The sequence below is a fragment of the Coenobita brevimanus genome, chromosome 20, assembly GCF_032717465.1.
Source record: "Coenobita brevimanus isolate Jiangsu-jjx chromosome 20, ASM3271746v2, whole genome shotgun sequence".
In the NCBI taxonomy this organism is placed as follows: Eukaryota; Metazoa; Arthropoda; class Malacostraca; order Decapoda; family Coenobitidae; genus Coenobita; species Coenobita brevimanus.
In genome coordinates, this window is record NC_136973.1 from 13,783,527 (window position 1) to 13,805,993 (window position 22,467).

General features: G+C 45.6%; 1 pseudogene; it reads right to left on the bottom strand.

The window, feature by feature from the left end:
• Positions 1-203: 203 nt before the first annotated feature.
• On the bottom strand, positions 204-322 carry LOC145392019 (5S ribosomal RNA; annotated as a pseudogene).
• Positions 323-22,467: the final 22,145 nt, after the last annotated feature.

Below are 22,467 nucleotides of genomic sequence, written 5' to 3' on the forward strand. Positions count from 1 at the left end.
TCCACTCGCACCGTAGCCCTAGCTCCTTAGTGCATACTCTTCACAGCATTCAACAATTTCCCATCCACTGCATATATTCTTAATCATTCATTCATTCATTGCCAGACGCCATGTATCCCAGATGGGGTGGCCAATGGCTTAGAGTTAATTGTTTTACAGGGAGGGGCACTAATCCTCCACCAACCCCACTTGACATGTAGGGATGCCAACAGCATCTGGTGTTCCCAGGCGGTCACCCATCCAAGTACTAACCAGACCCAACGTTGCTTAACTTCGCTGATCGGACGGGAAGCGGTGTACTCAACGTACCTTGCCTATCTATTCTGTCATAAGCTTTCTCGAAGTCTTTGAAGGCAGCATACACTTTCTTTCCTTCTCTAGATACATCTCCACTAAACATCTTAGAACAAATATAAACAGGCAAGAAAAAAAAAAAAAAACACAAGAATAAGGAAAGAAGCCCAAAAACAGTTTGAGGAGGACATCATAAACAAATGTAGTGATCAACCGAAGTTATTTTACAGCTATATCTGGAGCAAAACCAAAGTAAAAGATAAAATACAATCCATTACGGATGAAGGGATCCTCTCTACACAAGAGAAAGATAATTGCGAGGCACTAAATAAGAATTTCCGATCAGTTTTCACAAAAGAAAATAATTTTGAGAGGGATTATATGGTACATTCATGCCCAAACATATTACCAGATATACAAATATCAGAAAAAGAAATACAGGAGGAGTTCAGTAAATTAGACAAAGGAAAAGCAAATCGTCCAGACGAAATTTCATGTTGGGTGCTACATGAATGTGCAAAGGAATTAAGTAGACCATTATCTTTAATATTCAAGAAATAATTGGGTCAAGGTAAACTACCTGATATCTGGAAGAAACCAAACATTATTCCCTCATTCAAGAAAGGGAATAGACAAAATCCACTCAACTGCCGACCAGTATCACTAACCAGTGTTGTAAGTAAGATACTGGAAAAGCTGATAAGAAAAGTTTCGGTAAACATCCAGAACACAGTATGATAACAGAAAGGCAATTTGGTTTCAGAAAGGGAAAATCATGTTACTAATCTATTAAGCTACTGTGACAGAGTTGCAGAAACATTACAGAAAAAAGAAGGATGGGTGGACAGTATCTATCTAAAACATTTGACAGAGTATCGCACCAAAGACTTTTATGGGAACTGTACCATCCAGGAGGAATCCGAGGCAAACTGTACTGTTGGATGCAAGAATTTCTCAGAAAAAGGGAAATGAGAACAATACTAAGGGGAAATTACTCATCATGGAGGGAAGTGACTTGCGGAAATCCACAGGGCTCAGTGCTGGGGCCAATTATGTTTTTAGTGTATATAAATGACAGTGGAAATGAAAGCTATTTAAATATGTTTGCTGATGATGCAAAAATACAAAGGAGAATTACTAACACAGACTCTTGTCAAGGGCTACAAGAAGAATTAAATAAACTTCATGAATGGAGTAATACATGGCAAATGGAATTCAGTGCGGACAAATGTCATGTAATCAAGTTTGGTAAATGTGAGAAAAGATCAGATTGGGATTATAAGTTAGGAAGTAAAACCCTACACATATCATAAAGAGAGAAGGGTTTGGGTGTGATTATCAATAACAGACTGTCTCTGGCTGACCACGTAAGTGAGAAGGTATGGAACATGTATATACTGCTTGCAAATATGAGAACAGCATTCACATACATAAATGAAGACATGCTGAGGAAGATAATAACGTCTTTCATCAGACCAGACCTGGAGTATGCATCAGTAGTCTGGAATCCTCATCTCAAGAAACATAGATAAGATTGAAAAAGTTCAAAGGGCCGCTACAATATGGGTATCAAGCTTAAGGGATCTAAGCTATGGAGAAAGACTAGAAGAACTGAATCTGCCAACACTACAGGAGAGAAGGAAAAGAGGAGACATGATCATGCTATACATGTGCATATCAGGGAAGGAGGAAATAGACATAAATGAATATATAACGTATGGGGAAACATCAACAAGAGGACACTGCAAAAACCTGCATAAAAAAAGAGGCGATAAAGACGTAAGGAAATTTAGTTTCCCAAATAGGGCAATTGATCAGTGGAATGCACTACCGAATGAAACAGTGTGTGCCAAAACAATTCATAAATTTAAGATGTAAGATGAAAATGGTTTAAGACACGGGACAGTACGAGCTTGACTCATTCATGTAAAGATACAATTAGGTAAGAAGAGACATAGAAACACACACATACACTCCCACACAGACACAGAAACACACATACACTCCCACACAGACACTGAAACACACACATACACTCACTTGGAAAACTCGAAATTCCAAGGGTTCCTATGCATTTATAGGTGAGTTTTTAACTGCCATAAACATTTATTGAATGAATGTATCACATGTAGAAATAATTTTGACTCTACTTCACATAGGAGTAAAGTTATTACCTTCTGCTTAACGTGATGGTCGGCTTGGGCCAGGCCGGATCAGGCCACTCATTTCCAGACTTAACTAAGAGTTAACATTGCGCTGCCGCTCGTAATAATTGTACACATTTTTCTTAAATGCAGGGAAGGAAGAACCAAAGGCTTGATGCCCACAAGATTACTCCCTTAGAGAAAAACAGAAAGATAACAGAGGGCCAGTTTAACGATCCGTTTTATTTCAAGTTTCCTGGACATTGTGTATACAAGATTGGAGGTCATAGGCAGTAGGAAATACAGACGAAGGAAGACAGTTCCAAAGTTGACCTGTTGCATATATGAAGGACTAGGAGTAGTGGTTAACTCTAGCATTAGAGAGTTGGACAGAGAAAGGATGAAAGCTTGCAGCTAGACGGGTGCTATGTGCCCACCATAGTGGTGGAGGGATGCGAGCAGACTGTTCAGAAGAGCAGCGACCATTGAAGGAACGATAGAAAAGAGATAAAGACGTGACAGTGTGGCGAACAGACACAGGATGAAGGGAACCAGCAAGAGGAGAGCTAATGAGACGAAAAGCCTTTGACCTTATCTTGTTGAAAAGAGCTGTATGTTGGGTGCCGCTCTTATAAAGAGTTGAACTCTACACAGGGACAGATCAAACCCATGTACAAAATCAAAAACCGTGCAGGGGTAAAGAAGACACAAAGGAGGCTTTGCACACCTAATCTATTGGAAGCAGATTTTACTAGAGAGGTAATATAATCTTCCCAAGATAAATCCCGAGAGAATGGGACCCAAACTATGTTACCAAATGATCCTGGACTGAGTTGCATATTTTTGAAAATTAGAGGATACTCCTGTAGAACGTTTTGACCGGTCAAAAGATGTAAGAGCTGAGTTTTTGATGCATTGAAAACAAGATTATTTTTACCCCAGATATATAAGCCATTGCCTCATCCCTTGTTTGTTGAAGTTACTGCTTAAAAGGACGTTGTTAGAAGTGGATGGAAAGGTGAAATGTGGAGCAATCAGTGTATGAGCGGGTGGTGGTAGATGTACAACTTAGAAGGATACTTTTGAAAAGAAGGAAGAAAGTTGGTGATTGGACACAGCCCTCAGGAGCATCACTATTCATAGCTCGAGGAGAAGAATGGTGGCCGCCAACAACTGCAGCAATAGTACGGCCACAAAGGAAGCTGGAGATGAAGGCACAGATAGAAGGATTGAAACCGTAAGAGGGCAGTTTAGAAATTAAAGATGTATGTCAGATTCGATCGAAAGCCTGTGAGATGTCAGGTGCAATGGCAAAGTTTTTGCCAAAGTTCAGATATCAGGATGACCAGGAGTCTGAGAGGAGGATGAGAGGATTGCCAGTGCAGAATCCCTGGCGGGACCCATACTTACGATCGGAAAGAAGGTTCTGATGGGAAAGGTACTTCAATAATATCTGTAAAGAAATTATTTAAGTGGACATACAGAAGAGGTGCTGTGGTGAGGCATGAGGAAGAGGTGTGTGGTGTGAGACATGTGGATGGTGGTGTAAGAAAAGTGCCAGCAGATGAGAGGTGGGGTAGGTGGTCGACTGAGAATTTTCAGCAGAATAAGAAAATGTTTGGAAGGAGATGAAAAGGGTGCGAAAGGGAGAGTCTGGGAAGGAAGAGCGAGTAAAAACAGAGGATGGATGGATGTTATAATTGAGATGGATGCAGTAAGGAAGAGATGGGCAGAGTATTTTGAAAGATTGTTAAATGTAGAGGAGGAAAGGGTGGCTGAGATTGTGGCGGATGGAAGGGTGCAAGGAATAAATGTGTTCAGAGAGTTGAAGGATTCTTTGATCACGAAGGAGGAAGTGCAGGAGGCAGCAAAGGAGATGAAAAAAGGTATGCATGGGTGTGCTGTGGAATGCCTGAAGGGTCGTGGAGCAACTATTGTTGACTGGTTAGTAAGATTGTTGAATGTGTGCTTTGTGAAAGATATAGTGCCAGTTGACTGGGCAAGTGCTTGTGTGGTCCCGTTGTATAAGGGTAAGGGTGATAATTATGAATGTACCAGCTTTAGGGGTATAAGTCTGTTGAGTGTTGTAGGTAGGGTGTATGGTAGAGTGTTAATTAAGAGAGTTAGAGAGGGTACTGAGGGTGTGATTGGTGATGAGCAGTGTGGCTTTAGGAGAGGGATGGGTTGCGTGAATCAGGTGTTTGCTGTGAGACAAGTGTGTCAAAAGTATTTAGTGAAAGGCAAGGATGTGTTTTTGGCATTCATGGGTTTAGAGAAAGTGTACGATAAAATTGATAGGGAAGCTTTATGGACTGTTTTAAGATTGTATGGACTTGATGGTAGGTTACTAAAAGGGGTGAAGAGTTTTTATGTAGATAGTAGAAGGTGTGTAAGAGTGGGAAATACTGTGAGTGATTGGTTTCCCGTGAGAGCGGGGCTGCGGCAGGGATGTGTGATGTCACCTTGCTTGTTTATTATTGATATGGATGGTGTTGTAAGGGAGGTGAATGCAAGAGTTATAGGTGGAGGTCTAAGTCTGGTGAATATTGATGGTAGAGAGTGGAATCTGAAGCAGCTGCTGTTTGCAGATGATACTGTACTGGTGGCTGATTCAGAGGGGAGACTGAGACAGTTGGTAGAGGAGTTTGGAAGGGTGTGTGAAAGGAGGAAATTGAAAGTAAATGAGAATAAGAGTAAAATGATGAAGTGTACGAGGTTGGTAGATGGTAGGAGGATGAATATAGTTTTGAATGGTGAGTTGCTTGAGGAGGTAGAGTGTTTTAAGTATTTAGGGTCACTTGTTGCTGTGGATGGAAGAATAGATGCAGAAGTGAAGTTTAGAATGAATGAAGTAGGAAAGGTGATGGAAGGAATGAAAAAAGTGTTTAGATGTCGTTCGCTTGGAATGGATGTAAAGAGAAGGCTGCATGAGGGTGTTGTGGTACCGACTGCATTATATGGGGCTGAAACATGGAATATGGGTGTAGCAGAGGGGAAAAATTTGAAGGTAATGGAGATGAGGTGTCTGAGGAGTATGTGTGGAATGACGCATATGGATCAAGTGAGAAATGATGAAGTGCGAAGGAGAACTGGAGTTGTTCAGGAGATGGTTGATCGAGTTGAGCAGAGGGTGTCACGATGGTTTGGGCATATAGAGAGAATGAATAATGAGCGATTAGTGAAAAGATAACTAGATCTGTTGTGACGGGTGTAAGACTGAGAGGGAGACCACGAATGGGATGGATTGAGAGTGTGAAGAGAGCGTTGGATGCAAGAGGGATGTCTGTTGAGCAAGGAAGAGTGGCTGTGCGTGATAGAAATAAATGGAGAGAAATTGTAAATGAATAAATGATGACGCAGCCCTGAGGGGATATTCTCCCACATTTGGTCTGAGCAGCTAATCAGGTCAGGTGTGGGTAAGGGGACAGGTCTGTTATGATGTGGCAGGGGTAAACAAGCTCTGCTGTTGGGCCCTGCTGCAGATGTCACTGATTGCATTGCGCAGTTGACCCTCATGCGGTGTGGTGCGGAGAGAATCTGTCCCTTCTCCGCTTTGAGGCTAAGATGTTTGAGTGGATGAGTAAATTGGGAATGTGTTGTCCTGTCTCGGCTATCTTCCTTTCCTTGGGAAAAGCAGCCTAGGTATATAGATAGATAGTAATAAATTCAAAAACTTTAGAAATACAGGATGTTAATGCAATTGGGCGATAGTTAGAGGGCTGGGAATGATCATCCTTCTTTTGGACAGGCTGAATGAGCGCAAACTTCAAGCAAGAAGGAAAGGTACAAGTTGATTGATAAAGGTGAAAGAGTTAACCTAGCCAGAGTGTAAACAAATTTTTTCACAGTTCCTGAGGACAACAGGAGGGACACCATTGGGCCCATTTGCCCTGTTAGTATTTAGGCAAGTAATGGCACAAAACACATCAATTGCAGAAATTTTAATGTCAGCTTTGAGGAAGTCAGAGAGCGGAAGTGATGAAGGAACAGCACTGGAATTGTCTAAGGTGAAAAGGGAGGAGAAACTCTGAGTGAAGAGTTCTGCTTTATCAGTAGAGGCCCTGCTAGGGTGGAGGGTTACCTTGACGTGGTGGCAGGGCTTGAAGTGTGGCTGCTGTGCTACCTACTCTGGAGGCATGCCTACCTTTGTAGGGTTCGGTATTTGTCGGCCTCATGGACCAAGCACCCCTTGCATCACTGGTGGAGGAGGCCTGCTGGTGATATTAGTCCCTGCCCATCTGCCATCTAGGGCTGGACTGTTGCCTCTCCGCGTGTTTGCCGTGTGTGGCATCCCATAATGCTGGGAGATGGGAGTCCTGGGGGTTGAGTGGTGCTGCACGATGTGCCCTGCAGCTAGCAATACACCTCTTTGGTCTCTTGTTCTGGCTAGATAGGTGGAATGGTTTATCCCGACCAGGTCAATCGGCTGGTCATGCATTAGCTAGGTTCAAGTGGGCACTGGCGGACCTGGTTGCTCCTATCATCCTTGAGTCATGCTTGCCCAGGTCCCCTAGTGGTGACCTGTGTATGCTCCTCCACTATCCCTGGGGCTGACAGGTGCTCGATGCCCTGTCCTTCCTTCTCCCCTTGTTGGGCTCAATGGTGGGTAGGGGGGTGGTGAAGTGAAGTATTTGAACCCCAACATGATTAACTCACCAGATACTAAAGTAACCTGGTCTGCCTCTCTCCCCAACATCCACACGTACCTGGATTCCTCTTCTCGACATTCCTTTGTCACCACCCTTGAACCCTTTTAGGTTTCGAGTGGCGCCAAGGGAACTTCAACCCCCTCTGTCTCGGCTCCCCAGTCCAGCGTCTCCTTTTCCAAGGGGTGCAGGTAGAGATCGAGAAACGTGCTTGGCCTAAAGGCCCCTAAGTTGAGATACTTTCCTGGACAATTTCAGGCTGTGTTCTATGAAAAGTACCTATTTATTCAGTCTTTCAGTGACCAGCCCATCTTGAACTTGGCTACTTTTGCAGTTCACCATTCTCTTGTGAAGGCTTGTGGGCGAGCCAAGGGTAACACCATGGAGGGATGGCAGCCTCCTCTTGGAGGTTGCTCCCCCAGATGAGGCTGCTCTTCTTCGTGCCCTGTCTGCTGTACCCGGTGCTGAAGTGTCCTCCACCCTTCATGCAACATCGAATCAGTGCAAAGGAGTGATCTTCTGCAAGGATGTCTTCCAGTGTTCTGAGGTTACACTATTACAGGAGATGGAATGACAAGGTGTTGTGGCAGTTCACAGATTCCAAAAGAAGTTAGATGGCATATTTACACAAATGCTTTCCCTCCTTTTGACCTTCAAGAGACTAGTTTTACCCGAGGAGGTACGTTGTGCATGGTATCACCTGCCAGTCTGGGCTTACATTCCTAACCTCCGACGTTGTTTCCACTGCCAAAGATTTGAGCTTGTGGCGTGCTCATGCTGGTGCCTTCAAATTGGCCTCCCTGCTATGTGTATGTCATGTGGTGAAGCTGGCCATAATGGGGATTGCCCTGGCCCTGTTAAATCTTACAACTGTGGTGAAGCCCACCCAGCATCATCCAAGAACTGCGATAGGTATAAGTATGAGAGGGAGATTCTCTTGGTGTGCTCTCAGGAGAAAGTCTCCTTTCCTGAAGTCAAAAAACGAGTACTGACTAGATTTCTTCAACCAGGGACTACTTATGGATCGGTCCTGTCAAAATTCATCACTTGCCAAAATCCATCACATCCATTTAAATCTGCTGTTGCTCCAGCACAACCTCCCTCCTCCTCCTCATCCATGACACAAGCAGAGGTTATAACCTCTGCTACGAGGCGGAAGCGCACCCAGAGCAAGGACTCCTGCGATGAGAGTTCTCCTACTAAAATCCAGCCCTCTGGGACCTCTGATGGACCCGTTGAGGCTCCCGTGGTGTCGACTTTGGCCATCACCACTCTCCCAGAGACCTTGTCTGTCCAGTGACTGCACCCTCTGGGATCCTGGTCCAAGGTGGCTGCCTGCCGGCGCCTATACCATTCTCCTCCCGTCACAATGCTGAAGAGATGAGGCTGGTGGACAGTTCTGCGAGGCAGACCAGGAGCACGTCCTAGTCCTCTAGTATTACTGATTGTATTCCTTCTCGTGGTGACACTGCCTGCTCTGTTATAGATAAGGTGGCTTGCAGTTCCTTTGCCAGGCCGTCTCTTGGTCCACCACAGAAGACCATTGTCAGGTCTTCTTCTAGGTTGCCTTCAGACGGCAGGCATAATGTGCAGCATGGTGGTGCCAGGCAGACCTATTCTAAGAGCCTTTCTAGGCATCAGCCTAAATCTGATCGACTGGTGGGGGCAAAATTGTCTCGCCCCTTACCCTGCTTCTTCTCCCTCTATGGGTGCTATCCTTTAGTGAAATTGTTGAAGGTTGCATGCTAGCTGGGAGGAATTGCGTGGTCTTATTGCCCACTTTTCCCCAGTATGCATCTGCATTCAGGAGACTATGATCAGGGATGCTGCTCCTTCTAGTCCATCTGGATACCAAGTATTTTATACTGCTCCTCTTCCTGGCCAAGGATATTATGGTGGTGCTGCTATCCAAGTTTGCTGTGATGTCACATTCACTTGTCTAAGTCTTTCAACTCCACTTCAGGCTATTGCCAATCAGATTTCCCTTCACCATTGTTATACAGTATGTAGTGACTATCTCCCCCCTCGTGCTCCTGTTGACAGGGTAGATTTCGACTACCTTGTTCATGATCTTCCTTCCCCATTTCTTTTACTGGGTGATCTGAATGGTCGTCACCCAGTGTGGGATGGCAATGTAACCAATTCTAGATGTGCTATGCTTACTTCTTTGGTGGAGGATGGGGAGTTAAGGGTGTTAAATTCAGGTGATATGATGCACTTTTATGGCCAGACTGGTACTTTCATGGCCATTGATCTGTCTGTGCTCAGCTACTGCAGTTTTAAATATTAGTTGGGGTGTGTTGCCAGACTTGCATGGCAGTTACTACTTCCCGATTATTTTAATTTCTGCTGAGTATGAGCCACAATGTCGTCTTCCTCACTGGTGCTTCGATAAGGCGAACTGGCCACTCTTTAGGAATTTATGATCCACTCTCCGCATTGTGCACGATTTTAGAATACTGATGAGGTGGTGGCATATGTAACTGATGTAATGCATTCAGCAGCTGTTTTATATATATATATATATATATATATATATATATATATATATATATTCCTCCTCATACTTCTGGTCGATTTCCTAAATGTCCAGTTCCTTGGACTCCTGAGTGCACCTCTGCAGTTAAAGCTAAGCGTGTTGCCTTCCCATGCCTTCGCTGCCATTGTGGGGACTCACAGTGTTTGGTGGCTTTTTGGAGGGGGCGTGCTCGTGCACATTGCGTACAGGAGGTCAGACGTGCATCTTGGAAGACCTGTGTTTCGTTGCTCAACTCATGGACATCCCTCACCCATGTGTGGAACCGGGTGAGGAAAATTTCTGGGATATATACTGTTTCCTCCCCTCCTGTTTTATCTGATGCAGGTGGGACTGTGGCTGATGCCTTCACTGTAGCCAAACTCTTTGCTGACCATTTTGCTGGTGTGTCTCAAATGGCCACTGCATCGCCTTCGGCCTGCCACCATCTGTGCTTGGAATCTTATGGTCTCTGTTTCACCTCATCTGGGGGTGAATCTTATAATGTCCCCTTTTCTGTTTCTGAGCTTCGGGTGGCTTTGTCACAGTGTCATGATTCATCTCCAGGCTGTGATGATATTGCATACGCCTTTTTACGTCATATGACTGATGAATCCCTTTCCTTTTTACTGACGCTGTATAACAGAATGTGGTGTACTGGTAAGTTCTATCTTCTTGGGGTGTTGCTGTGATTATCTCCATCCCTAAGCCCAGAAAGGATCATCTGCAAGCGACAAATTATTGTCCCATCTCTATGACCTCTTCTGTTTGCAAGGTTTTGGAGAAGATGATAAATGGTCAGCTCATGTGGTACTTAGAGAGGGGCAATTTCTTGTCACCAGTCCAGTATGGTTTTGATAAAATGCGATCTACCACTGATACCCTACTGTCCTTGGGATCTTCTGTCTGTGAGGCTTTCTCCACTAACCAACACCAGGCCACGGTCTTCTTCGATTTAAGAGAAGGCATACGACACTGCCTGGCATCATGGCATTTTACTTTCTCTTCAAGAGTTTGGTCTTTGTGGGCACTTGCCCATTTTTATTCTGCAGTTTTTATCTAACCGTTTCATAAGTCCATGTGGGGGGAGTGCTTTCTAATGCTCATTATAGAAGATGGAGTACCACAGGGGAGTATCCTCAGTTTTACTCTCTTTGCAGTGGCCATCAACAGTGTAATCAGTGTAATGCTGATGGTGTATAAGGCTCATTATATGCAGGAGTAGACTGTAGCACCAGTCGAGCAGGGCAGGGCAGTACTCCCGAGGTGGATGGAAAGCTGATGACAGGGAGTGCTGGAGCTCCCGTTTCATCAGCCCTCAGGACTAGTTCCTGACCATCCCCCTTTGCTGAACTTTTTCAGTGTCTCAGTTACACAGAGAGTAGGCCAGCATGCTCTCCAGTACAAATTTCTCTAACTATCTTCACCAAACTACATGCACAGTACACACTACACTTCCTATTCAAAATTCAACAAAAATGGCGTCGATTAATCAAGCCTCGGAGTCCCCAGGGGGGGGGGACCATAAATGCCCCCGCCATCTGCCCCTCTCCCGGTGACGACTCGAGGTGCCTGGAACCACTGTCTGACTCTCTTCTTCTTCATTTCTGCAACATTCGCGGCCTTTCATCTAACTTTCGCTCTGTTGAGCACCACCTCTCCTCCTCTAAACCTCACCTTCTTTTTCTGATGGAGACTCAGCTGTCTGAGGCAACCGACAGCAAACCCTTTTCTGTATCCTCCTACTTTCTCTATACTCATTTCAAAGCCAAAGGTGGCTGTTGTGTATACATACGCAACGACTTATCTTGCTCTCGTGTTCCTGAACTTGATTCTTCTGAATTCTCCACACTCTGGCTTCGGCTTTCCTGTCATTCTCTGACTAAATATATCTGTGCTGTTTACTTATCCCCTAATTCTACTGACTATCAAAAATTCTTCGACTATCTTACTTCTATGATGGAACACATTCTGTCCATTTCTCCTTTCTCTGAAATCTCCATTCTTGGAGATTTCAATGTTCACCACCACCTTTGGCTCTCCTCTCCTTTCACGGATCCACCTGGTGAAGAAGCCTACATCTTTTCTATCCTTAATGACCTAGAGCAGCTTGTACAGCACCCTACCCGTATCCCTGACCGCCTTGGAGAGAGCTCCAACATACTTGACCTCTTCCTCACAACTAATCCTTCTGCTTACTCTGTTAATCTTTTCTCTCCGTTGGGCTCCTCCGATCACAACCTTATTACCTTAACCTGTCCTATCACTCCGGTACGGCCTGTGGACCCTCCAGGGAAACGTCGTCTGTGGCATTTTGGAGCCGGAGACTGGGAGGCCCTTAGGCAGTACTTCTTTGATTTTCCCTGGAGTGATTATTGCTTCCATGGCCGTGAGCCATCTGAGTGTGCCTTGCGCATTACGAAGGTTATTCTCTCGGGCATGGAAGCATACATTCCTTTCTCATATCCTTTGACTAACGCAAGAAAGCCTTGGTTTAATCACGCTTGTTCTAATGCTGTCCACAACAAGGAGAAGGCCTACAAAAGGTACCGGAGCCAACCCACCCCTGAATCACATCATCTTTACGTTTCTGCCCGGAATCGTGCTAAGTCTGTTCTTCGCTCTACTAAAAATATTTCCATCCATACTAAATGCTCTCAACTCTCCAACTGGAATTCTTCCCGCTCCTTCTGGCACCTTGCCAAAAATCTTTCTAACAACTTAACCTCATCATTCTTCCCTCCTCTTTTCTACTCTGATGGTTCTGTAGCTATTTCTTCTACTGATAAAGCAGATCTCTTCGCACAGACTTTCTCCTCCAATTCCACCTTAGACGATTCCGGTGCTGTTCCTCCATCACTTCTCCCCTCTGACTTCCTCATGGCTGACATTAAAATTTCTTCAGTTGATGTATTTTCTGCCATCACTGGCCTCAGTACTAACAAGGCATATGGGCCTGATGGGGTCCCTCCTGTTGTTCTCAAGAACTGTGCTTCTGTGCTTACACCCTGCCTAGGCAAACTCTTTCACCTTTGTCTGTCAACTTGTACCTTTCCTTCTTGCTGGAAGTTTGCTCTCATTCAGCCAGTCCAAAAGAAGGGTGACCACTCCCAACCCTCCAACAATCGTCCAATTGCTTTAACGTCCTGTATTTCAAAAGTTTTCGAGTCAATTCTTAATAGAAAAATTTTAAGGCATCTTTCCTATCACAACCTTCTTTCCGATCGTCAGTATGGGTTCCGTCAGGGACGCTCCACTGGCGATCTTCTCACCTACCTTTTAGACTCCTGGTCATCCTCCTTTCGGGACTTTGGCGAAAGCTTTGCCATTGCACTTGACATCTCAAAGGCTTTCGATTGAGTCTGGCATAAATCTTTAATTTCCAAACTGCCCTCCTACGGTTTCTATCCTTCTATCTGTGCCTTCATCGCTAGCTTCCTTTCTGGTCGTTCTATAGCCGCTGTTGTAGACGGCCATCGTTCTTCTCCTAGATCTATCAACAGTGGTGTTCCTCAGGGCTCTCTCCTATCACCAACTCTCTTCCTTTTATTCATCAATGATCTTCTAAGCTGTACATCTAACCCTATCCACTCATACGCTGATGACTCCACCCTTCACCTTTCCATTCGGTTCCCACAACGCCCATCTCAACAGTTACTTCAAGAAACAAGGGATGAGGCTATGGCACACCTAATGTCTAACTTGGCTCGTATCTCTGACTGGGGTAAAAATAATATGGTTGTCTTTATTGCATCTAAGACTCAGTTCTTACACCTATCAACCCGACAAAATCTTACACAGGGGTACCCTCTAATGTTTAATAATATTCTGTTTAATCCTGCATCATCCTTGAACATGCTTGGGGTTTCATTTACTCGGGACTTATCTTGGAAAGATCATATTACATCTCTTGTAAAATCTGCTTCCAAGAGATTGGGTGTGCTAAGCCGACTCCGCTCTTTCTTTACCCCTGCACAATTGTTGACTCTATACAGGGGTTTTATCCGCCCCTGTGTGGAGTACAACTCTCATGTGTGGGGAGGCTCCCCACATACAGCTCTTCTCAATAGGGTGGAGTCAAAGGCTTTTCGTCTCATTAACTCTCCTCCTCTTACTGACTCCCTTCAACCTCTGTCTCTTCGCCGCACTGTTGCATCTTTATCTCTTTCCTATCGCTACTTTAATGGTCACTGATCCTCTGAACTGTCTGCTTGCATTCCTCCACCTCTACGACGGGCGCGTAGCATCTGGCAGCAAACTCTCATCCCTTTTCTGTCCAGCTCTCTAATGCAAGAGTTAACCGTTACTCCCAGTCTTTCATTTATGCAACAGGTCAGCTCTGGAACTGTTTCCCTCTATCTTTATTTCCTGCTGCCTATGATCTCCAGTCTTTCAAACGCAGTGTGTCCAGGCATCTCAAAATGATCGGATCTTGAATTTTGCTCTCTATTGTATTTTGTTTTTCTCTTGGAGGGAACTGTTACTGTGGGCTCATGGCTTTTGGTTCCTTCTTCCTCGCATAAAAAAAAAAAAAAGATGACCTCTCAGTTTCCTTCTTCGCATCTAGAAGGTCTCTGATAGAGAGGAAGTTACAGCTGGCTCTTAATAGATTTTCTGAGTGGGCTGAGTATCTTGGCTTCTGCTTTTCGTTACGGAAGACAGAGGCTATGCATTTTTGTCGTCTTAGGGGGGTTCACCCAGACCCTGACTTGCATCTTTATGTCCAGACGATACCCTGCGTGGAAGAGACTCGATTTGTGGGTCTTCTGTTTGATAGACGACTAACTTGGGTTCCTCACATTCATTCTGTGAAGGCAACTTGTATTAAACCTTTGGGTCAGTTTTGGAACATACTTCTTGGGGAACTGATCGTCAGACCCTCCTCCTCTTGCATAGATCTCTTATCCTTTCTAGACCTGAATATGGGTGTGAGGTCTACTCCTAGGCAACCAATGCCCATCTCTGGATATTAGATTCTTTGCATCGTGCTGGTGTATGATTGACAACTGGGGCATTCAGGTCGTCCCCGATTGCGACTTTGTTGGTGGATGCTGATGCCCTCCCTTTGGCTTTGCATCACAAGTCATTGATGATGAGATGATGGTATCGTCTTTCCTGCCTTCCAGACTCTGTTTCCTGTACTATTGTCTCCCAGGACTCCTGATTATCTGTTTATAACTCCCTTCCTAGTTTCCCAAAGCCCTTTGGTTACGAAGTCCAATCTGTCATGTTGGCCCACTCTCTTTAAAGACTGACAGTCTGTCCACATCGGATCCCGAGGGTGGTTTTCTGGTTACTCCCTCGTGTAACATTCTGTAGGTCCGTTGTTGAAGAAAAGAGTTTATTACTCCCTCAGGTGTCCCTCTCTCTCTTTTTAGAAGATGCCTCCATGCATGAGAGTTCTGTCCCTGTCTATATTGATGGATCTAAAACTGATACTGGAATAGGCTTTGGTATTGTCTTCCCTTCCTTCAGTAGGGGGAGTAGCCTTCCTGGTGTTGCTTCAGTGTATACAGTGGAACTGACTGCAGTTTTATTTGCTCTCCAAATAATTTTGACTCTCCCCCTATCTGCTTTTGTGATTATTAGTGACTCCCGTACTGCTCTTTCTGCACTGGAGTCTTTTAATGCATCCCATCCACTGGTTTTGTTGATATTAGAGTGGCTTTTTCTTCTTGGCTGTTGTGGCCATTGTGTAGATATCCGTTGGGTTCCTGCACATGTTGGTGTGGTGGGTAATGAGAGGGCAGATACGTTAGCTAAAGCTGCGTCTTTTCGATGGTCACCTACCAACTACCCGGTTCCCGTTTTCGATGTAACACCTTGCTCGAGATACGTGGTTCGTAAGTATTGGCAGACAGTGGGATGGTGTTGCTAATAACAAGCTAGAAGAAAATTTTCAGAGAGTGGCTGTGCCGACAGTTCTTCCCTCCATGCCTTGGCGATTGGGGGTGGCTCTTTCCTGGCTTTGCATTGGCCACTCTCAGTTTAAGCATGGGTTCTTGATGAGTGGAATGACTCAGCCGTACTGTTATGATTGTCTTGTTCCCCTTATTACTCGTCACTTGCTGGTCGAGTGTCCAAGTCTGGGGGACCTACGTCAGAGATCCCTCCATGGGCATAAGGGGGCAGGTGGTGCCTACTGTCTGTCCTCAATGCTTGGTGGAGCCTACAGCGATTTTACTGATGTTTTTAGCTTCCTTCAGGAAGTGGGCCTCTCTCCACATTTATATGTAATTGGTATTTTATAAACTATTCTTTTCTTTTCTGTGTTTTATTTCTAATAGTGGGTCTTAACTTTATATTGAATAGGCACATTATATTTGTGACGTCCTTTACCTTGTTTTCCGGCGGCATATGACCCTGGCAGTTGCACCACCAGATTGTAATTATATTCAGTCAATCAGTCAATCAGTAGAGGAAACAGCTTCAGAGCCATCAGACTGGAAAAGAGCAGGGAAGCATGATGAGATAAAGTTGTCTCTAAGTTTTTTTATGGCAAGCTGTCAGAAGGATCGGGAAGAATTTGAGTCTGAGAATTCAGAGCATTTAGTACGAATGAAATTATTCCTAGCAGAGCGAAGGGGAGACTTAGCACGATTCCGGGCAGAGATATAAAAGACATGAAATTCAGTGGTAGGCTGGCTCTGGTACCTTTTGTAGGCCTTCTCTTTGTTGTGGACAGCATTAGAACAAGCGGGATTAAATCTTTTTTTTTTTTTTTTTTGCATTCGTCACAGGATAACAGAAAGGAATGAAGTTTCCATGCCCGAGAGAATAACCTCCATAATGCACGAGGCACACTCAGATAGTTCTTGCCCAAGGAGGCAATAATTATTCCAGGGGAAATCAAAGAAGTACTGCCAGAGGGCCCCCCTATCAGCAGCTCTTCAGTGCCATAGGCGATGCTTTTGGGGAAGGTCCACAGGTCTTACTTAGATCAATAGGACAGGTTCAGGTGATAAAAGCTCTGATCAGAGGAGGTAATGGAAAGAAATAAAAGATTAACAGCATAAGCAGAAGGATTAGTTGCAAGGAACAAGTCATGTATATTGAAATCTCTCCATGGCGGTCAGGGATATAGGTAGGGTGCTTTACAAGCTGTTCCAGGTCATTAAGGGTGGACAAGATATAGGCTTGTTCACTAGGTCGATCAGTCAAAGGAGAGGAGAGCCAAAGGTGGTGCTAAACATTGAAATCATCTACAATGGATATTAAAAAAAAATGCCGGATGTGTTCCATCTTAGAAATAAGAGAGTTAAAGAATTTTTCATAATCAATAGAATTAGGGGATAAGTACACAGCACAGATATATTTAGTCAAAAAATGACAGGATAGCTGGAGCCAGTGAGTAAAGAATTAAGAAGATTCAGAATCAGGAAAACGAGAGCAAGATATGTTTTTCCTTACATATATACAACATCCACCGTTGGCTGTGGAGTGAGTATACTGTAGAGATAGTAGGAGGATACAAAGAAGAGTTAGCTGTCAGTCATCTCAGACAGCTGAATTTCAGTCAGGAAGAGAAGGCACGATTTAGGTGGAGAGAGATGGTGTTCAACAAAGAGAAAATTAGAGGAAAGGCCACAAATGTTGCAGATATGGACAAGAAGTGAGTCAAACGGTGGTTCTGTGCATCTCACTTGACCATCACCGGGAGAGAGGCGGATGGTGAGGACTTTTATGCCCTCTCCTTCCCGGAATTCCAAGGCTGGGGGTTGAGAGATCATATTTGCTGATTTTGGAATAGGAAGAATTGTGTAATGTGCGTGTAGTTTGGTGCTGACAGTCAGAGAAAATTGTATAGGAGAGTATGCTGGCGCACTCTGTGTTTCTGAAACACTGAACAGGTTCAGCAAAGGGGAATGGTTAGAAGCTGGTCCTGAGGGCTGATGAAACGGGAGCTCCTGTTTTCCGGGTCATCAACTCTCCACTTACCTTGGGAGTACTGACCTGTTAGACTGGTGCTACAGTGTACTCCCTGTCACCCATAGGTTGCAATATATCGGAAGACGATTTCCTGCACACTTCGACATCTGTGGTGCAGCTTTTTTTATAGGTCATGTCATCCTTCACTGTCAGCAATTTAGTCATTAATGTGCTTCACTTAAAAATTACTGCGGCACAGCAGATGTTCCCGTCTCCCCTTCCACCGTCTTGGGTGATGGGGTTTGTAATGCTAGGCGTTTTAGGCTCGGCTTCCCGTTCTGTAAACGTCTAGCGTATAGCAGGGCTCTCTTTCGAGACCGGGGCTTAGACAAATAAGAGAGAGGCAGGACACAAAAACTCCAAGGAACAACCTTACACGTGTATTGCTTAGTTAGACAGGGGAATCAGTAGATGTTAAAAACACAAGTATACTGTGCGATTATGAACTCATATATCTAGATATGGTTAAGAGTATCTCACAGGATACTGTTTTATGTCACAGTGAAATAGCACTTAAGGCAGTATCCTCAATTAGGGAAATGCAGGGTTTCTGTAGGTGTGGAGTGGCTAAGGTTAATTCACTTTGGGGAGGGTGTGTAAGGCACTGGGGTCTGATTTTGATTATGGTAGTACGAGACAATTTCTGATGGTAATATGTTCACTTCATTACCCTCCACTCGTATTCTGCTTTTGACTAATTATCATCACTTTCTGTATCACTTTGATCTCGTCACTGTATCAATCGGTACCCTATTCCCTGTATCTATTATTCTCTCCAACACTGGGTATTGTCACTGATAAGGTCAATTCACTGCTCTGCTAGGCACTGTTTGGTCACTAATATTTCACAGTTAGGGTCACTCTGGTCCGCATCTGGTACAAGGGGCGCATGTGGAGGGACGGCACAGCTCTGCTACTGATGGAGCTGGGCACCACTAGGGGCCTCCGTACTCAGAGGGCATAGGACCACAAGCAGGGGCGTCTGTTCTCGTCCAGGGCTGTGGGTGATGAAGAGCCCAGCACTATCAGTGCTGGGGACAGGAGTATGGCCCTCAGGTCTGGGGCCGAACAATTGCCTGAAAAGGTCGTTCAGGCTCCCGACGGAGGATGAGGACCTTCGCCGTCGAGGTGTGGGGAGTTCCCTTCCGGGAGTTCTTGGGGCGGCCTGGGGTTCCCGAGAGCTACGGTCCCTGGGGCTTGGCGGCGCCGACAGGAAGGGGCACAGTCTGCATCAGGGTCCGTCAGGTGGGTCTCCTTCAGAGCCAGTCGTAGGGAGCAGAGGCCAGGTGAGATTACAGGGCCTCTCCAGTGCTCCCCTATGCCCAAGACTCCCTCTGTGTCAGGGGACGGGGAACAGGGGTCTGCTACAGGCGGCGGAGCGGTTACAGGCCGTCTCTTGCCATAGCACCTGGCTACTGGCCGTGGCTTCCTGGGGCGTGGCTACAGGTTGGCGCCAAGGCCCGGCTACTGGCCGTGGCCTGAGAGAGTGGGTGGCTCCCAGCAAACCCAGGGGCACCTTCGGAGCGGCTACAGGCCGTCTGATGAAGGCGTGAGTGGCTACAGGCCGTCTCCTGCAGGTTGGGTGTTGAGCAGCTACAGGCCGTCTCGGGGGGAACATCTTCGGAGCAGCTACAGGCCATCTGACAAAGGCGGGAGCGGCTACAGGCCATCTCCTCGTTACTCTCAGAGTGGCTACAGGCCATCTCATTAGCGAGGGGCAAGTAGCTACAGGCCGTCTCAGAGGAAACACCTTCGGAGTGGCTACAGGCCATCTGACAAAGGTGGGAGCGGCTACAGGCTGTCTCCTGCAGGAGGAGGTTCGAGCGGCTACAGGCCGTCTCAGGAAGAACACCTTCAGAGCGGCTACAGGCCATCTCCTGACGAAGGCGGGAGCGGCTACAGGCTGTCTCCTGTTTACCCTCAGAGCGGCTACAGGCTGTCTCCTTAGTGAGGGGTGAGCAGCTACAGGCCATCTCAAACAAGACACCATCAGAGCGGCTACAGGCCGTCTCCTGACGAAGGCGGGAGCGGCTACAGGCCGTCTCCTTAAAGCCATCAGAGCGGCTACAGGCCGTCTCCTTAACCCCTACACCTTGGGCATGTTTACCAATGTTTTGTGTGTCCCACGGGGTTATTCGGGCTCCGACAGACTCTCAAAAAATATTTGCCAAAAATCAGTTATTAGTCCTAGAATATTAAAATTAAATATGCTTATGGTACATACCTTCAGCTTTCTCCTGGAATGTTTGTTGAACCTTCGTCGTTACCGTAGGACTTGTGGAGACCTCTGAAGTTGGGTAACGAAATCTCCAGTTTACACTTTCCGACAACCCGTAATATGATTACCACAGCCAGATATTAACACTATAAACACTACTCTATGATTATCAAGTAGTTTGGGATCCATTCTCCAAAAAAAAAACACTGTGAAAGCAATGAAAATTACGAGTGCGTATGACCTTCCCACTTGCGCTAGTTCGCTGTTGGTATTCTGTCATTTATTATTCATAAAACCCCTCACACTTTATATTTCTATTACTATATCACACTTATATATATCTGGAGTCTTTCTCCATAAGTTTCCTTCAGTAGTATTAGTTTAGTGTCACTGAAGTCATTCAATTTTTCATTCAGTAAAATACGTAGAGAGCCACGGATTCATTTCCCTGTTATGACATAAATTATTTGTACTCATATGCTTATATTACTAGTTACTTACATTACTATTTACATTTTCTATTGTATTTTCAATATTTACCCTTCTATTTTACTTACACTATTTTATTCACTGTCACTTTCAGTAAGATAAAACTATAATACACTGTTCAATCTTATGTACTGAACATCCATTGCTTTCACTTGCTATTTACACATTATTAACACATTATTTACACATTATTCTCCTTTCACACTTGCACTGTTAGAACTACTTCTGACTGTGGTAATCAAAGAAGCAGGTAACACAGAGGGGAACCTGGCAATCATCGCACTGCCAAGAGCTGCGTTTGTGCTCAGGTGTGAGGCTGGCGGTATGTGCACACACCTGACACCTGCGAATCGCAGCCTTCCTTTTCCCTGTGGCAGGCATAAGCTCAAGTCTGTGCCGATCCATATACGCCCTCTGCTCAAGTCGGTCGGGAAGTGTTACTGGATGGCGCCTTGGAGTTGCTGCTGTCACCCTACCATATCTTTCCAGCAGCTGCTGGACACAAGTCCTGGCGAACAACCTCAGGGAGAAGGACTTGGGTGGCTTGACCTTCATCTTGTACAGGATGAAGGCGTTCAGCATCGTCATATCTATGAGATGCAGAAAAACTTTCCTGTACCACCTAGTATTCTTCCTGAGGCAGTCGATCTCACCAATCATCATGTCGGATTTGTCCACCAGCCGCATGTTGATATTGTAGTCCAACACAGCATCAGGTTTCATCACAGGTTCGCCTGTCCTACGGTTGACCTTCTCCCCCTTACGTACGGTGGTGAGCATGTGCACGACCCTCTTGTCATGCCACCGTATTGCCAGCATCTTCTCAGACTTCCGTAGGTGCACGTCTCCTCGCTGCGAGGTTCCTGCCTCTGGGAATTTGGGGAAGTGGGCACGATTACTTTTCACAGTGCCGCAGGAGCAATGCCGTGCTCAGAAAGGTATTTGGCAAGTTTCGGTGCTGTATAGTATTTGTTTGTATACAGCACATGATTCCCACCAAAATACTTTTCAAGGAGCACTTTCACTACACAGCCTGAGAAGCCAAGGGGGTGTGTTTTATCCAGATCGACAGTGCTGGCTGAATAAATGATGAAGACAAGGATGTACCCCGTCTTACAGTCGCACAGTACAAAGAACTTAATTCCAAAGTGATGGTATTTGCTTGGAATGTACTGAACAAACCGAAGACATCCTCTGAACAAAACCAAGGATTCGTCAATGACATCCTTCTGAAAGGGGTGGAAGAATGACATAAACTTATCCTTCATTCTGCTCAGAATCTCCCGGATCTTCCAGAGTGGGTCAGTTTGGGAAGGTACATTGTTGTCGGCAAAGTGCAGGTTTCCCATGATGTTCCAGAAGCGATCTCTGGCCATGTACTTATTGAAGGTGGGTGAGGGTAGTAAGGGGTCCATGGACCAGTATTCTTCCAACTCATGCTTCTTTGAGTGTGGCATGAGAAGCATGAGGGCAAAGAACACATACAGCTCCTGCACTCCCAGCATGGACCACTGTTTCATCTTGGCTGCACCTGTACCACACTGCAGCACGTTGTGATTCATACCTGTTGGTCTCATCACATATGTGCTGCATGACTTCGTCATCTAGGACGGCCAAAAGGTAGTCCACACACTCAGCATTTTCGTCAGTAGTGAAGGCATGCTGAACTCCTGAGGAGCTCTCATCAAATACTAAATTTTCAGGCACAAAATCTGACCCTTTCGTCCAGGCGAAGGCGTCCAGGATTCCCTGTCGTGGCGGTGTAGGGCGGGTGGTGGTGGTGGTGGTGGTGGTTGGCTGTGAAGCAGATTTATCTCGTTCAAGGTCACTCGCAGTGACCCTGAGTTGCTGTACAGCACTAGCAGCCCTTACCCTACTAACAACTCTACTTTTCACAGTCCTGGATTTACCTCTTCCTCTACGGCCTGCCTTCACTGTTGATGCTGGTGGTGACTCCGACAACGAAGACTCCGGAGATAACTCAGCCGATGAGGAGGAAGAAATGAGTGAAGTGGAGCTTGGGGAACGGGGAGGTGAATGCACTCGGGACTCATGGTGGGCTGGGTCACGCGGGGGCATTGTTCTGGGGCTAACACGCCGCCTTTTCACTCCTTTCCCAAATTCCTTGCCTTGGTGCACTAACGGCTCCTTTCCCTTGGAGCTAGAGACTACTTCCGACACTGAAGCACTCGTACTAGCACTTTCTGGCACGATAACCTCACCCGGCTCATC